The sequence below is a fragment of the Silene latifolia genome, chromosome Y (genome assembly GCF_048544455.1).
Source record: "Silene latifolia isolate original U9 population chromosome Y, ASM4854445v1, whole genome shotgun sequence".
Classification (NCBI taxonomy): Eukaryota; Viridiplantae; Streptophyta; class Magnoliopsida; order Caryophyllales; family Caryophyllaceae; genus Silene; species Silene latifolia.
The window spans coordinates 344,735,921-344,754,976 of NC_133538.1; the positions used below are offsets into that span (position 1 = coordinate 344,735,921).

A 19,056-nucleotide genomic window follows, 5' to 3' on the forward strand; every position below is an offset into this window, starting at 1 on the left:
GTTAAATCCTACCCTTACAATGGTTAGAAAACACGATGTAACTTACAAAAATCACCAATAAATAACCGCTTAACTATTTATTGATTTTTTTATACTTTTTAGAAAATACAGAGAGTTACCAAGGTATGAGAACAAGAACCAAGTCCATAGCTCAAAAAATCAATTTATAAGGATTTTTACAACTCAATTGGTCTGAACAGAATTTTATTAGCATCTTGTTATAAATCTAAGTTAATTTGCAAAAATCACCATTAAATTTTCAAGACATGAAGATTTAACGTGGCTTATCAATTGAAAATTTATAAAAATCTTGTGCCTGAGACGAGCGGATTCTTTTGAGGACGCTCGGATTCAAAGTCAGGGTGAAATCCCAGATTCTGATAAAACCAAGATGAGCGGATCTTTACTGAGACGAGCGTCTTTTGGTTGAGACGAGCGGATTCATGAGGAGACGCTCGAATTCATACCCAGTGCAAATTTTTCCTTCTCAGCTCTACAGGACGAGCGGATTCTAGTCAAGACGCTCGAATTTTCACCCAAGACGAACAACTTCTTCTTGAGACGCTCGGATTGCTCCTGTCCCTCACGGGTTCAGTTCCACCCGTGGGTATTTTCATAACCCAAGTCATTCCGTCTTCGTTCCTTTGGTCTTCATTTGTGGGGGCACTACGAAGGCTTTGGATAGCCTAGGCAATCGCTATCCCCACACTAATCAAAACACTACACATCAAGAAACATATAAGTCCCTCCCTCACTTTCTCTCAAAATGATAATCTTGATCGAAGTAAAATGGTAAATCCAAAAATTGACAAAAATACAATAAGTAAAAAGCAAGTTAAGGGGTTAGAATATTTACAAATGGTGTTTTAGGGAGGACTCCACCAAACTCTCATTCATGTATGAGATGTCAAAGAGGCATAGCCAAGGTGTTGTTGATGTTGCTAAACACCTTGAAGAAGTAGTCGAAGGCTTGCTCATTGTCATTATAAAGATCTTCAATAGACCTTTGCATATGTTGTTCTTCATTGTTGTGACTTGAGTTAACATGGTCACCAAAGCCTTGGTCTCGGGTCATAGCATTACCAATATAAGGATTGAATAACCCTTCAAACTCATCATCCCATAGACCACATACTTCATTAGCTTGCTTCCCAATAGTATCATGAGTTGATGAGAACAACTCCTCTTCCTTCTTGTCATTATGGTCGATGAGGCCTTCTTCTTCTCTTATCATGAGTGGTGGTGAGCTATTCAAGCTCTCATTCTTGTTGAAACTTTCTTTCTCTTTGGATGGAGCATCTTGGAGAATATCCACTTTCTTCTCCCATATGGGTGGTGATTCTTTACCCATAGCTTGTCCTTTGTATTGAGATGCCAACTTCTTCCTATCACTTTCTCGGCAATAATGATCAATCATGAAACATGGCTCATGTAAGCGGGGGGCTCTCATTGTCTTGTCAAGGTTAAAAGTGATTGTTTCATCTCCCACTTCAAGTGTGAGCTCTCCATGTTTCACATCAATCACCGCTCCCGCGGTGTGTAAGAATGCTCTTCCTAAAATGATAGGAATGTTAGAGTTTTCCTCCATGTCAACAATAACAAAGTCCACCGGGATGAAGAACTTGCCGATTCTTACCGGCACATCCTCCCACACCCCTAAAGGTGTCTTCGTCAACCGATCCGCCATTTGAAGTGTGATATTGGTGCACTTGAGTTCTCCCATTCCTAGCCTTTTGCATACCGAGTATGGCATTACACTTACACTTGCTCCAAGGTCACATAGAGCTTTGTTGATTGTAGTGTCGCCAATGGTGCATGGAATAGAGAAACTTTCCGGATCCTTGAGTTTTGGAGGTGAACTTCTTTGTAGGATGGCACTACTCACCTTAGTGAACGCAATAATCTCTAGCTTCTGGATGGATTTTTTCTTTGTAATAATATCTTTCATGTATTTCGCATAGGCCGGAACATGGTTAATCAATTCGGTGAATGGGATTGAGACTTCCAAGTTCTTCACAATCTCCATGAACTTTCCAAGTTGTTCCTCGAACTTAGGCTTAGCTTGACGACTTGGAAATGGAAGTCTAATCACAATAGGATCTTTCTCCTTAGCCTTCTCTTCATTCTTCTTCTTTGAAAGTTCTTGAATGGTGGGGGGTTCTTCTTCTTTCTTAGAGTTTTCAACTCTTTCCTTGTCACTAGCATTCACAACATCTTCATCAATGGGCCTCTTCGACCCTTCATACCTTGTACCACTCCTCAAATGGATGGCACTCACCGACTCATGTCTTGGGGGATTACCTTGAGGTGGTAATTTCCCCTTTTGTCTTTGAGAACTAGAAGATGCTAATTGAGACATTTGGGTTTCCAACATCTTTGTGTGAGCTAGTATGTTGTTGATTGTGATGTCTTTTGCTTGGCTATCCTTTTGCATTTGAGTGAAAAACTCTTGTTGGTTCTTTTGCATTAGGAGGACCGCTTTTTGAACATCAAAACCTTGGTCATTTGTTTGATTGTATGGAGGTATATTTTGATAACTTTTGTTTTGATTGTAAAAGGGTCTTTGAGCCTGGTTTCTCATTGGAGGTGGGGTGTATGCTTGAGGGTTTTGAACATTTTGACTTTTGTATGAAAGATTGGGGTGGAATTTGGTGTTCTCATTGTAATAGTTGGAATAAGGGGTGCCACTTTTATATGCTTGGAAAGCATTCACTTATTCCCCTACATTCACTTTGGTCATGTCCCAAAGTTCCACAACTCTCACATACTCCACTTGGAATTGATGATGATACCACCATAGCATTAACATGTTGTTTGGGTGATTTGGAGGCCTCTTCAAGTTTAGCCATAGTCTTCTCAAACTTCAAATTAATGGTATCAATATGAGCACTAAGTTGAGCACCCAATTGAGTAATGGAGTCCACCTCATACTTTCCTCCTCTAGTAGCCTTCCGAGGTCTATTATATTGTGAGTTATGGACCGCCATTTCTTAAATTTTGTTCCATGTTTGATTGTCATCAACTTCGGTGAACATACCATTTTATCCTATATTGAGAATGTTTTGGGAGTCTTCATATAGACCATTCCAAAATTGTTGTACAAGGAACCACTCGCTAAGTCCATGGTGTGGACAAGATCGACAAGTGTCCTTGAATCTCTCCCATGCTTCATACAAAGATTCCTCATCCCTTTGTTTGAACCCGGTGATTTGGGCTCTCAACATGTTAGTCTTCTCCGGAGGATAGAATTTCTTGTTGAAAGGAAGTGCCAATTTCTTCCAAGAATCAATACCAAGAGTAGCCTTATCTAGGCTCTTCAACCATTGTTTCGCGGAACCAATCAAAGAAAAAAGAAATAAGACCCATCGGATTTGGTCTTGGGTAACTCCGGTTTGAGAAATCGGACCACAATAGTCACAAAAAGTCTCCATATGAGAATGAGGGTCTTCACTAGGTATCCCTCCAAAATGACTTCTCTCAACCAATTGTATAAATATGGATTTGGCAATGAAATTACCGATTAAATGTTGTGGTGTAGGAGTACCATTTGGTAGGTTCCCCTCGGTTGGTACGGAATGTTATGAAAATTTAGGCATTGTGGGTTGATTTTGTGGTGGGTTTTGTATTGGGTTATCCTCTCCTTCTCTTGCAAAAGGGTTGATGAATTCAATGTTATTTTGTTGAATGTCCACAATCTTACCAATACCTCTCAAAGTATTTCTAGCAAGTCTTCTATTGTTGGTCAAAGTTCTTTCGATTTCAAGATCAATGGGTAACAATTTACCTTGTGATCTCCTAGACATGCAAAATATCAAACAACTTGAAAACAATTAGAACAACCTTGAGGATATTGACTTCCCCAAGGTAAAGAAAGACACAACTAAAAACAATTAATGAAAATCAAATCAAGTTAACACCGTCCCCGGCAACGGCGCCATTTTTGGTTTGACGTAAAACTCGTCGTGAAAATTTACCCAACCAAAACAATATTTATAACTTCACCAACTACTCTTAGTAAAGAGGCAAGCAAAGGTCGGATCCCAAGGGGCGGGTATTGATGTAGGATTTTCAATTGTAAATGGTCATGTCTTAGGGTGTCACAATTTAGGGTTGAGATAGGAGATCAATTAAAACTAATCAACAATAAAAAAAAAGCAAGGTAGATAAAATGAAGATGTAACCAATTGATTAAAAGCACTAGGGTATCATGGGGTCATAGGGGAATAAATGGGAGTTGATCATACAAACATGTTCTCAAATTATAAGCAAGCAATTATTGTTGTGATGGGATCGAGTTAGTGTATATCTTAAAATCTCTAAGAAGGTTTGGGTCCCGAAGCCGAATCGATTAGATTGTACAACACCTACAAGTCGACTTAATCCTCCCTATTCAACATTATGCATGGTCTAATAAGGCTTTAGTTGGTTTATGTCTTACAAGCCTTATTGAAGAGATAAGTGCTGGGTAAAAAATGCAAGGATTCATAGGCTCGCATTTCATCAAACATAACATGTGCATAAGTTGAAATCACAAGCAAGCAAATCAATTATGTGAACATATTTGATTAAGCATGAATCATTCCCCATGTTGATTTCCCCTAATTACCCATTAACCCTAGCTAAGGAAAATACTCACTCATGATCAAGTTTAACATGCTAACAAGGTTATCAATCACATTAACAAGGCAAAACATGATAAATGAATGAAAATGATTAACAATAATTAAAGCAAGGATTAAGAGAATTATACCTATGGAGATTCCAAAATAATAATGCAAAGTATAATAGAAGTACTTGATGATTGACGGAAGGTTGTCAATCTCCCAATAAACCAAAATGATCTTCTAATTACCCAAAATGAATGATGAACAATAGAGAAATTAAGGAAAGATTAAGTATTGAGATTTGTATTAAGACTAGATTAAGAGTTAATTACAAGATTAAGGGATGATTACTATCTGATTACAACTTGATTACTAGATTATTAAGAGAGCATCCTAATCTAAGTAGTACAGTGGGGTATTTATACTAAAGATTAGGTACATAAATTAGGGTTACTAAGGGCTTAAATGACAAATAAGTCCTTAAGAAAAGTTGAGGAAATGCTCCTCTCGAAAGAAATGAGCATCTCCGTTTTGTTAGTCTTGTCACGATCCGAGCGAATTGAAAACTGGCACGGGCTCTCTCGGGTACGATCCGAGCGGATTGTCAAGGGAGACGCTCAGATCTTATTGCTTCAGGATGAGCGTCTTGGTTCGGGACGCTCGGATGGTGGTGGGGAGACGCTCGGATCCTTTGTGATCCGCTCGGATCCCTTGGCTGACAACATTTCTTCTTTTCTTCCTTCATATCCGCGAGGATCAATCCGGGGATGAAAGGATCCTTTCGTCATTGCCCGTTTCACTTTATTATCTACATAAGCCTTCTAGTATCGTCTTCCCATTGATGCTTGGTCATTAGATGCGATCAATTTAGCTCCATTTCGCCATGTAAATGCAATGTTTGCACTCCTCTCCTACCAAGGAAATAAAACATCAAAGAATATACAAAATGGAGAACTAAAGATAGTAAATGACCCAATTATGCATTATAAAGCATAGGAACGAGGCTAATTTGAGGACTAAATGTGCTCAAATATGAGTCACATCAATTGTTGTGTTTTGATTTGGATTGTGATAAGGTAGGGTTCCCTACTTACTTGATTGCGTAATTGATTATAAAATGTGATATTGGTTTATTGGTTGGCACTGTTATCATTGCGATTGTGATTGTACTACTGATTAGTTGTTGATATGGGACCATTTTTGGGAGATGTTTCCAACCCCTTATTCGCCTCTTGTGCCTCCCAGCACAAGGGGGATGTGCACATTAATGATTTAGGTTCGCTTGTTTCGATGAGCGGGCCTTTGGTGGGCAAGGTTGCGGTCCCCCACTCGCGGTGTGGGATATCAGTTACGATGGGTACCTGGCAGGGTTACACATTTCGGTCTATAGTCGGTTACTGGTTACTATTGGAGTTTGGAGGATGCTTACTACAGTTGGATTGGATTGTGTATTGGATTGTATATCTGTGATTTCTTATTTTGGTTATGCAGTTGACTAACCCCGTTTATTGTTTTCAAAACTGTGTTAATCCATTCGGGGATGGTGAGCAGTTGGTTTAGCAAGTAATGGAAGTGGATGTAGCTCACGGGTTACGAATGGGACCGAGTCATCACCTTTCCTTTAGCTAGCCTCCGCTGTCGCATGAACATTAGTTTCTTTTGGTTGTTTTTCGGAGTTGTAAACATTTTTAGTTTGACTTTACGTTGTATTTTCATTAAACATTTTTATACTTTTAATAAAAGTTCTTTGATGGTCTATTTGATAAACTTTACCCCGGGCAACCGAGATGGTAGCACCTTGATATGCTAAGGCGGTCCTTGGTAAAACACCTTGGTGTATGAGGGTGTTATAGAATCAACAAATAAAACACAATTCCAAAGTAATAAACCCAATCTTGGTACGATATCCAAGCCTAAAAACCAACGACAAGATTCATATTATTGGACTACTAAACTCAAGTCATGTTTAGTCAAATCGTTACATAGGCACTAAGTTTGGATACAACATTAGAATCCTAAATATAGGAACACTCTCATATTCACCATGACTTACTTTTGTGCGTCTGATTGTCAACTTATGACATTCACAAGTCAACCTTTGGAATAAAACGTGTAATCCTTAATGCTCGACCGAATCAACTCAAATCATATACCATTCAATTCTAACCAAACCCATCTCACATACCCCCTTAACAATAAGATATATATAATACATACATATATAATTGCAAGTAGAAATAATTATAAGCATCACAATTATCATGTATAGATCCCTTTTATAAAACAATGACAATTAATAGCACATAGGCATATAACCCCGAACTATAATATCAATAATAGGATCCGTAAAATCGGGTTACCTTTAATATAGATAAGACAAACTTATTTTATGCGTGGAGGAACTCTAGAGCAAGAACCCAAAATTAATTGAGGAAAACACGGAAACGGTATTCAAAGTTGTAGCTCAGATTAATGATGGTGCATAATAGAATTACACAAATCATGTTAATGGGTGTTTGATGAATTGATGAAAGTGGTTTAATGGTGACTAAGAAAGTACCAGGGAAGATATGGAAAAGGAGAGCTTAGAATATAATAACAAGTCTTTTAAAACAATAATATATATTCGTAACGATAAAATTTATTTTCTTTTCATGGTATCATGTAAAAAAATAGGACTATCCACTCAGACAATATGGGTTACAATCTTTTCCTCTTAAAAGGAACTTCGCCTTGAAGTTCAAACTTAGAAAATAAAAACATATTCAAAGTTTGTGTGGTATTACTTTCCACCCACCTTAAAAACAAAGTTCGTCCTCGAACTTAAAATTTCAAAACATCTTGTAACTTAAAAATTCAAAAAAAGTTGTAAAAGTGAAATCGACGATGTCAAAGATGTAACGATCTCAACACCTAACCAAGAAAGAACCCGCTCTAATACCAATTGTAATACCCCTCATTTTTGGCTAATGAAAAACTTACAATTATATACAATAATGAGACAAAATAGAGAGGTATTATAATTAATATACAAAGTCTCTTATTACAAATCTTTTTAATTAAAAAATAATACAAAAAGTAAACAAAATTTCTACAAAGCTTTAAAATCCTTTTGAACGGCAACAGAAGTAACCTGAAAATATAACCAAAAGACAAAATGGACCTTCCCCCATGACGAGTAGCCCAAAAGAGAGAAAACACGTCAGCCGGAAAGCTGATTAACAAATAATACCTTAATATAAGCAGCTTAATTTTGGTCATGGCGTGGAAACACATACACGTAAAAATAAAAAAAAACATGGAGAATAATAAAAACACTCTCCGGGACTAATAAGTACCTCAAACCAACTCCGTTCTATTTTCATAATAATTCTCTAATATAAAACACTCTCTTGTCCCAATCATTAACGAAGTCTCAACTCATTACTCCGTCTTACACATTACTTTATCTCATAATATGATACTCCAAGGTAACCAAATATCGTATTTTCAAGATACTCATACGTCAAGACTTGGTCAGGTTATAAAATAGGAAAAGCTGCTCCCCTAGGGTGATGATTAAGATTGATTTGAAGAAGGCTTATGATTCTATTGCCTGGGATTTTGTGGAGGACATGCTATATGCACTCAAGTTCCCTAGTCAGATGATCACTTGGATAATGAAATGTATATCATCCCCTTCTTATACTCTGTCTCTTAATGGCAACCAATTTGATTTCTTTAAATGAAGGAGGGGCCTGAGATAAGGGGACCCAATGTCTCCCTTACTGTTCACATTGTGCTTGGAATACTTCACTAGTATTTTGAATGTGGTAACTCTAAGACCTGATTTTAGGTTTGTGGACATGAGCCACCTGCACGCCAAGCCAATCTGTGGACGTACAGCAGTATGAAAGCCACACTCGGTGGTGTAAAAAATGCTTTCGACCGGATCGCTTTAAATCGGTCGATTCCGTCGCAGCAAGGGTCTCGAAACGATGAAAGAGATGTTCAGAGTCGCCACCAAGCATTTTTCGGATGCTTGGAACCGGTTCGAATCCACTTTATAGCTAGGTCAACCAAGGAAAAAAGCGGTGTTTGACATAGGTACTAAAGATTAGGAGTCGTCCCTCTTTAGCATCCTATCTCTAGAATGACTCTCGTTCGCCCTGGATAAGGTCGTCCACTATCCAAAGTTTCTGAGTAAGAGATGAAGGTACGTATTGGGAAGCCCTTTAATCAGACTGTTGGAGTATGTGTGCTCAACAATAGTGCGATCAAATGATCAAATCTCATAATAAGAATACATAAGGGATGATTCAATTATATAGTCAACTGATCAACATTTATCGGTAATGATTGCCTAACTAGAGTTTCATATTACTATCGTTTAACGGTGGTGATCAGTTGATCCCTTAAGGTCACACCTAAAGGACGATTCCCAAACTGTAAAGTTAATTAATTGTATATCGATATAGATTAATTAATTTCTTAAATTGAACAAATTTTATTTATAAGAGAGAGTTGTATATCTTACTGTAATATGATTAATTAAAATTCAATTTAGTAATTAAAATGTTATATTACTAAATTGATTAATGTTTATGAAACATTGGAGATAAGAATAATTAGTTAGCTATAATTAAAAATTGTTGTAGATTATATTAACTAAATTCAAAATGACCCATTTTATATTCATACAATTTTTAATTACTACTTAAATTGTTAACTGTAATTAATTGATTATGTATTGATATTTAATTTGTTAAATATGCATACATTGTCTAATAACATGTCATATGTCACATGTCACACTTTATATGACAATTGACAAATTGTGAAAGATAAAATGGAATCCATTTTATGAGAAATGGACCGAAAAATTGAGAGGGAATATTAGTGTTGCGGACAAATGTGCTTAAGAAGCTTAAGACACAATCATGACATTAAGAACATATTTTATTTCTATGCCTAGACCTAACCTTCTTGTTAAGACAAAAAGGAACCTTGAGAAGAAAAAAATTGTTTTTCCTTAGCTCATGCAAACCGTCCCACCCATCAAAATGAGAGAGTGTTCTCATTTTCCTTTTATTTCTTATTGTTATGAAAACTCTCTCTTTCTCTCTCATAAAAATTGGGTTTTGTTCAAAATTTGTGATAATATTCTAATAAAATCACAAGATTACTATGGTAGTAATTAGATTAATATTAGATTAAATTTAAGGTCACTAGTATACAATATCTAGTTAATATTTATACTAGTGTTTGGGTAAGAGTCTTGAGTGCAATGTAGGACCTCTACACTTGAGGTTTAGGAGGATCATCCTTTTGTGATATAGCTCAAGAACAAGTGAAGGTAGGAGACCGTACTTGTGCCCTTTTTCGTGCCCTCCTCATTGTAAGGATATTATTTTTCTCCTTATTTTGTTTATTAGTGTTTGCATGTAACTAGATCTTCATCTTCTAATTTAATGAGTAAATTAAAAACTAATTAGAGGAGTCTAATTAGGGGTTTATGAACCTAACAAGTGGTATCAGAGCTTTGTTGTTGCATGCAAATCGTTTTTTGAGCTTTTTACGAGTTATTAGATGACTAAAATAAAAACCGGAAAATTTGTGTTTATATAGTATATGCACGAAATTATTCTATGCATGTATATATTCTGGTCCTAAAATGTTTAGGTCATTTTAGATGATTTATGGAATTTTATTGCTCATTTTTATAATTTATTGGATAATAATAACATTTTCGTGAGTAAAATGGTTATTTAATAACTAAAAATAGTTGTATGATGTTTCTGGCCATGAAATTTTAATATGATCTCACATGCATATTTTACTTATTGTATGTAAAATTTGAGGTTAATGTGATTAATTTTGCATGATTTATGATTTTAATGGTTAAAATAGAATAAATCGAGATTATATAAGCTAAAAATAGCTAAAACGAAATTTATGACATGAAATGTTTTCCCAAAGTTGCACACATATTAAGAACATTAGATGTGAAATAGAAAAATGAATTTTGTTAATTTTGTATGTTTATTGATTTTTATGTGATAAAGTCGATAAAAGGCAACTTTATTAATCATAAAATAAATTCAAAATTTTTCTGGGCTGGATTATGTTTTTTCCAGGATCTTGAAATTATTATAGTATATTCAAACTTTTGATTTTGATTTTTTCATAATTTTTGTGATTAATTTAGAATTAAGTTGTAAAAATTATGATTTATGCTATTTATTCATGAAATAAATTAAAAATGCTTTGTGAGAAATTTTTATTGAATTTTTGGAATCTTGGTCATATTCCAGAATTTAAAAAATTTTGATTTCGAATTTTTCCAAATTTTAAGGATTTATTGGGAATTTTTCTTAATTGTTAAGATTAATAAGATTATAATGAGCAATAATGTAAAACCAAGTTAGATTATTCTCAAATCTTAGTGTGGACTAGTATTTGAGTCCTAAGACAGTTAGGGTAATTAACTTGGGCTTAAATTTAATTTAGGTATTATTTTGGTGATTTTAATGAGTTAAAAGTCACACATTTCCATAAAACCAAAGCGATATACGATATAATCTAATAAGGCGATTTGGCACATTCATTTTTGCATGTTGAATACATATATAATGCTGCATATTTCGTAGATGTATGTGATTTACATTTATGAAATTTTGAATCATGCAATTTTGTCTTAGTATGGCCTTAGTTTTTAATTGGTATTACCTGTAATGTAAGGGAATATCGATTTGGTTGTAATTTTAATGTGATTTCGCATCACCGTTTTATAATTTAATAGATTTAAATTTTTTATTACAAATGTATAATAGGATATGCTATGTATTTTATTATTTGTAATTCTAGAGTTTCCTAAAGATGGAGCCATTTGGAAAGGAGTTCCGATCAAGACGGTGTTTCCTTTGGAGGCGTGTCACATGAAGTTCAAGGGACCAAAGGAGTTGGTTTCCGAATATGTAATAGATTATTAGATTTTCTATTTTAGGAAAGGCCATACTAGGAAATTGATTTTCTTTACATGTTCTATTTTATATGTTTGCATGCATGCCAAATTCCAATAACTTTACATGCATATCTTTATTTATCGAGTCATTGACTGTGTCATTTACAATTATCGATAGTTCACCGATTTAGTTCACTAAACGAGATAGATAATAAATTGACATGACCTCTCACTAAATTTAAAATTGAGATTAGCCTTATCAAATAGTAGGACCCATGAATTCCCGTGACATTTGGGGTAGGTTCGGTTTTCCCGGGGTGCTTTCATTTTTCATTGGGTAAGTGGGGTAATAAAACGTTATTACACATGAAATTTGGTTGGTCTCAACGGGATATTAAGACTGGTCTTATGTTCCGGGGCTAGAGATGGGTTTTATGAAATTCATCAACCGAGAGTTCTAAAGTAGAATCAATTAAAGAGTTAATTCACCAAATTTACATAAGTATGGGATGTATCGGTTTCCCCGTGCCCATACTTGTATAAAGATGGATCTCGGAATCATTTATTATATTTGGGTAGAGGTCACTATATAAATGCTATAACTTGCTAAAAGTTTTCATATATTACGATGAATGTTAGTTTTCCCACTATTTCGTTGTTTAAATTTGATTCAATATCTTTACTCCTAGACATATACGATGTCATTTCGATTTTAACTTATATCTCCATTAAACCACTATAGCTAAAGATAAATTGAATCTCTTTTCTAAAAGCCTCAATTGAACCATTTAAATAAGGCTTGGAATAGCTCCATAGGAATCGTTCTATTCCATAGAACTCCATAGAAGTTGTCCTATGTCATATAAGATTAATATCTTAAATTCCTAACATGCCTATATATGATATCTTGTGAAGAAGTATGATTAGAAGTAATGATTAGTCAAAATATGTTTTGATAATATCTTCTATGCATCCACGGTTAAAAGTGTCTTATTGCTCAACTAAACACTTGTCATCATGCACTTAAGTTGTTAAGAACATGACAATATTGAATTAGTAAATTAATTTGTTAGAAATTTTGATTAACCAAACACCACAATAGAGTTAACCCTTGTGAAGGATTAACTAGGAATTTAAATGAAGATAAGTCTTCATCAAGTAGAAATTCTTGAAGTCAGTGTTGGAGTATGTGTCCTCGACAATAATGCGATCACATGTTTAAATCTCATATTAAGAATGCTGAGGGAAAATAATATTTTATTGTTAACTGATCCACATTAATCGGTTATGATTGGCTCACTAGAGTTTGACATTACTGTCGCATGACGGTGGTGATCAGTTGATCCCTTAAGGTCATACCTCTAGGGTAACACTCTTAATTGATTAATTAATTAATTTTATGTTGATACAAGTTAATTAATTCCTTAAATTGAATAAATTTTATTTATAAGAGAGAGTTTTATATGTTATAGTAATTTAATTAAATAAGATTCAATTAAGTAATTAATTTGTTATATTACTAAAATTGATTAATGTTTGTGAAACATTTGAGATAAGAGTAATTAGTTAATTATAATTACAAGATGTTGTAGATTATATTAACTAGATTTAATGTGACCCATTTTATTTACATGTAATTGTGAATTACTTGTTAATTTGTTAAATGTAATATTTAAATATATAATGATATTTAATTTGTTAAATATGCATTATTATGCCTAATGACATATTACTTGTGATATGTCACACAAATTACAAATGACAAATTATAAAAGATAAAATGGAATCCATTTTACTTATGAGTGCCGGTTTTAAGTAGGTGGTTTATGGTTTATTGTTTTTTAATTAAGAAACACCATCATTACTAACCTAAACTAGACCTACACATAACCTTTCTTGTGAAGACAAAAAGCAAATTGAGAAGAACAATTTTAGCTCCCAATAAGAGCCAAAACCGGCTCCCTGTTCTCTATGTGAGAATATTTTTGGTTCTCATTTTTTCTAGTGTAGAAAACTTTTTTTTTGGTGAAAATGTGAAAATATATTAATAAAGGATAATTAAGTTTACACCATCACCATCTACATAACATTTTTTCAAGCTAATACATCAGAGAATCAATACTAAGCAAAAACTGGTTCCCATGGTAATTTAGTCATCTTCAAACTCCATTTTCGTTCTTGGCACCTCCCTTGAATATCTTGCTTAACTTTCCTCAAGAGAACTCTAGGCGCCAAAACTCTATCTTCAATTCTCGCTATATTCCTTGCATTCCATACGTGGTACCATAATGCAATAATGGTCGCCCCAATAATCGCTTCTTCATCAAAGAGGGACACCTCCAAGCAGTATACCAGGCTACCACACTTGTCTTAGGAATGGACATACCAAGCCACTCAGTGAGGAGATCCCAGCATCGTGTGTAATAAGTACATTCAGAGAATAAATGCTGATGCGTTTCATTTTGTAAAGAGCATATTGCACAGGCCATATCAGTGGTGATACCAAATAGTGTAGAAAACTTATACTTATCTCTCATATATTCTATCTTCCTCTCTTTCACATAAAATGGTTTTATGAATAAATTTGTTTATTAAATCTAATATTATTCCTCCATTACTAGAAGTAGTATACAATAATATTAGTTATAATTTAAGGACACAAATACTAATTTCTAGTAACAAAATTAGTACTTGTATTAAGAGAGATTACCTTGGTACAATCCTTGAGGTGTAGATTCTACTATTGAATCTAAGCGTTTTATTGGAGCATTTGGATTTTCTTTAAGAAGACTAATTGGGAAGGTGTCCAATTAGTATATCCATTTCGGCACTCTTTGTAAGTTGATTGATTTTCTTCTTACTTTGTATTTTTGTTATGCATGCATAAGATCTAATTATTTTTATGACTAAACTAAATTACTTAAGTTATTAGTAGTCACTAATAAGAGATTAATGAATCTTACAATTGGTATCAGAGCGAGAGTTGTTGCATGCATAATCGGTTATTGTTTTTCCGAGTTAAAATGTTAACATATAAAACTAAAATTTTTTGATTTATGAAGATAAAGGCCACCAAAATTTGCATGTTAAACATTCTAGTCCTAAATTTATTTTAGGTCATTTTGATGATTTATGGTGATTTATTGCTCTTTAAAATGATTTTTAGTATTTTTATTACATTTTATTGAATTAAATGACACTTAAAATGCTAAAATTAGTTCGACTATGATTCTGACCTTGAAATTTTTACACGACCTCACATGCATATTTTACACATTGTATGTAAAATTTCGTATAAAATGGTTTTATATAGCATGATTTATGATTTTTACATGATAAAAGTCGATTAAATAGAGGTATTTTGGCTAAAAATGGTTAGACTTCGTTTAAGCCCATGAAATTTTAGTATGTTGTCACATGCAATATTTACACACTGTATGTAAATTTTGAGATGAAATGGTTTCATTTACCATGATTTATTATTTTTAGATGTAACAATCGAATAAATAGTGACTTTTTTAACAAAAATAGCTAAAATGAATTTTATGGCATGAAATTTTTTCCCAATGTTGTATATGTGATATGGACATCATATCTAAAGTTGTATGTCAAATTTCGTTTGATTTGAAATGTTATTAATTTTTATGGGATATAAATTGATAAATAGCAACTTTAATAGTCACTAATATAAAAATTCGACTTTTGGACCTAAAATTTGTCATTTTCAGGTTCTAGAAACTTATATGGAATATTCAAAATTTTGATTTTGATTTATTGCATAATTTTATGATTAATTTGGAATTAATAGGTTAAAATTATGTTTTATACCATTTATTTATGAAATAAATTAAAATAATCTAAGGGCAATTTTTATTAAAATTTTTGGAATGTTTGGAATTTTCTAGAATATAAAAAATTATGATTTTGAAATTTTCGAATTTTTAAGACTTATTGGGAATTATTTCCTTTTATTATGAATAAAAGTATTTAAAGAGCAATAATAAAATATCTAGTTGAATTATTGTCAAATATTTAGTGAAGACTAAATTTTTGTGTCCTAAGAAGGTTGGGGTAATTAAATTGGACATAGATTTGATTTATGTAATATTGTGTGATTTTAATAAGTTAATTGTCACAATTATCTATAAAACCGGACAAAATATACGATATTAGCTTAAATAGGGCGATTTGGCACATTACATGGCATGTTTCATACATATATTAATGCTGCAATTTTAGTATGATTGTCATATTTTATTTTATATAATTTTGAATTATGTAATTTGTACTTAGTATGGCCTTAGTTTTAATTGTTATTTCCCGAAATGAATGGGGATATCGATTCATTTGTAATTATTGTGATCTCGTATCACTTTTATTTTATTTAGTTTTTATTTTTATTTTTATAATGTATAAAGTAGAAAAGCTTTGTAATTTATTTATCCCGAAGTTACTTGAAGACGGTGCCATTCGAGAAGGTGTTCCGACAAAGACCGTGTTGCCTTGGAGTGCGTGCCATATGAAGTTCATGTTGGAGTTTGTTGGATCTTGTGTCCTCCACAAATTAGTGTGATAACATTAATAAATCTCTTATAGGTTCACAAGGGTATACTTCGTATTTTATCACTTGATTAACGATTACCTAATAACGGTTGGCTTGCTAGAAAGTTTGACGTTATTATCATACATATGGCGGTGATCAACTGGTCCCTAAAAGTCACACCTAAAGGATGTGTTTCAGAGATGTGATTATGGAAATGTAATCACATTGATGCCTTATATGATTAAACAGTTAGTCAATGTGTTGATGAGACGATTATTTAATGCCGATTAAATAATATTAGCTAAAACGAATTAACTGTCAATTCGTAAAATTGAATATAATATGTTATATTTAATTAATGTATATAATGTTAGCTTGGACGAATTAATATGTTAATTCGTAATTAAATGTAATCGGTTATATTTAATTATAGTTAAAGTATATTTTACACGAGATTGTTATAATATATGTTGTCAGGCCGGACTTAATAAATCGGCTACAATCATTTATGTATGGACTTATTAAAACGGGAGAACATGTGTAACAATTAATAAAATGTACGCATTATATAATTTTTAGAATAACCAAAAATAAGAGGATTTTATCCTAATTTGTGGTGTTGCTAAAACCGGAAAAAAAAGAGAAATAATCCTCTCATTTTCGGAAATTTGGGCCGAGTAAATGGGAAAGAATAATCCCTCCTTTTCTTTCTTATTTTCGGTTAATATAAGGAAGTAGGGGATTCATTTCTAACCTAATTCTCTTTTAACCTAGCCTCCTCTCACCAAAAGAAAAACACAAAAAAAAAAACCTAAAGTTAATCAGTTAATTTGGGGATCGATTCTAGCAAAAGAACAAGGGCATATCTCATATCATCTTGGGTGCAACTGATAGGAGAATATCATTGCGATATTGTTCATAGGCCTTATTAGCTAGGACCGAAGCTTATTTCTTATTCATCTTCAATTTGTTTATGCAATTTATTTTATGACTAGTTATCATCACAATAAATTCGTTATAATCCTTAATTATAAGGGAAGTATACAGATAAATCCCACAAGTGGTATCAGAGCCAAGGCCACGAATTTTATTTTGATGATTTTCATAAAACGATTTTAAACAAAAGTTTGTTGAAACGAAAAAATGAGAAAAAAAAAAATTTCCCACTGCTGGAAATTTTTTTTATGCCGATTAATTTTTTTTTTTTGTCGAGCCGGTTTTTTTTTTTTTTTTTTTGTTCTTGTTTTTGATGATTTAATTTCCATTTTGATTTTTCATATTGTTGTTTTAATCAGTTAGAATGATTATATGAAGAATTGGTAGATGTTTTGATTTAATGCAGATTAAGTTAAAATGTAAATGGAATCGTCTTGTTAATGATATTAAAATTGTTTTTGCTATAAAGTTTTTTTTGGCATATACGGTTAATCATGTTTTTATTAATTCATATGCTAATCTTGTTCTAATAGCAACCATAAATGATTTGTTCATCTATTTTTGTTTTAGGGTTTGTGCCGAATGCACAAATAGAAAACAAAAATCTGTTTTTTTTAGGGCATTTATGCCGAGAAGAAAATTAAAAAAAGTTTATGTTTTTTTTATTTCGTTTTTTTCTCCTAATTTTGCCGAGAAAAAAAAACGCTGTTTTGATTCGGTTTTTACTGAAATACCGAAAAGAAAAAAAAAAGCGGAAGCGGCTGTTTTTGTTTATGCCGAGAGCTTTTTTTTTGAAGAGAATTTTTTTTCTGTTTTTTTTCCTTTGTTGTTTTTGACCAATATTAATTATACATTGCATTTACAATGTATGATTAATTGTTGTGAAACGGTTCACAATTTTAAGATACCTAATTATTTTAAAGAAGTTTAAAATATTGATGGATTAAATTCATATTACAAGTTTAATATGAATTAAGATTAAATTTAATGTGATTAATTGAGGAATTGTCACTTAATTTGATCAATTAAATAGGTGGTTTGGATAAAATTAATCTACATAATTAAAGAATTATGTCTTGTATGTTTAATTTTTTTTAGTTGATGCATTTTTTAGTTGAATGAATCGTTGAATGGTTTTATTTACGTATTTTTGCAATCGGTTGTAATTTGTAATACCTAGTGTGGCCTTAGTCAAATTATGTTTTCGTAATGATGGGAACATAATTTTTAATGTAATTTGAGATCTCGTATCTCCGTTTTGGTTTTCTTTATTTATTACGGTTTTGAAATTAGAATGTAAATAGGTTCATTATGTAATTTTTAAATTGTAATTTTTGAGAAGACTAAAGATGGAGATTGGAGCTCACTCCCGCTACATGGATCAAGATGAAACATCAAGACAAGCTTCTCGGGTCCATGGATGGATTCCAAAGTTGTATTTATGTTCATTTTGATAGGATAGGCCACACTAGGATTTTTTTTGTTTTACATTTTACCGTTCTTATTGCTTTTCATTCACATGCTAGTTAATGCATCATATTCCGCCTAAAACCACCTACTAAAATGCATGAAAATTGACACATATAGGTTGTATGTTAGTTTTCATTGACATACAAATGTCACATGTTTATAAAGCCATCACATTAGTTTATTCATTCACGCATGCTAGATATTAGTTCACTTAAAAAGAATTAAAATAAAGTTGATGGGAACTTCCTCTAAAACGGAAATTGAGACTAATCTTTATAATGGCAAACAACTATGAATCTCTTCTTCGTCGGTAGGCATAATATGACTCCTTCTACGTTGGGTAAGTAGTTTGTGTTGACTTAGTTTATCTCAACATTATAGTCCGAAGAGTTTCTCGTGATTATGATGGACTCAAGATAGAATTTACAGAAATTTATCGACCAAGAATTCTAACAGTAGAATTAGCCAAAAGGCTAGCTTATCAATTTACAGATAATTGAGTCTTAGGATCATTTATATAATTCTTGAGGAAGGTCAATTGTATAAATGCTTGAGTCTTC

General features: G+C 32.7%; 1 non-coding gene across 1 annotated transcript; it reads left to right on the forward strand.

The window, feature by feature from the left end:
- Positions 1-3,117: 3,117 nt before the first annotated feature.
- On the forward strand, positions 3,118-3,224 carry LOC141635410 (small nucleolar RNA R71). The gene has a single exon (XR_012540102.1). It is a non-coding gene; the product is annotated as a small nucleolar RNA R71 (small nucleolar RNA).
- The last annotated feature ends 15,832 nt before the right edge of the window (positions 3,225-19,056 follow it).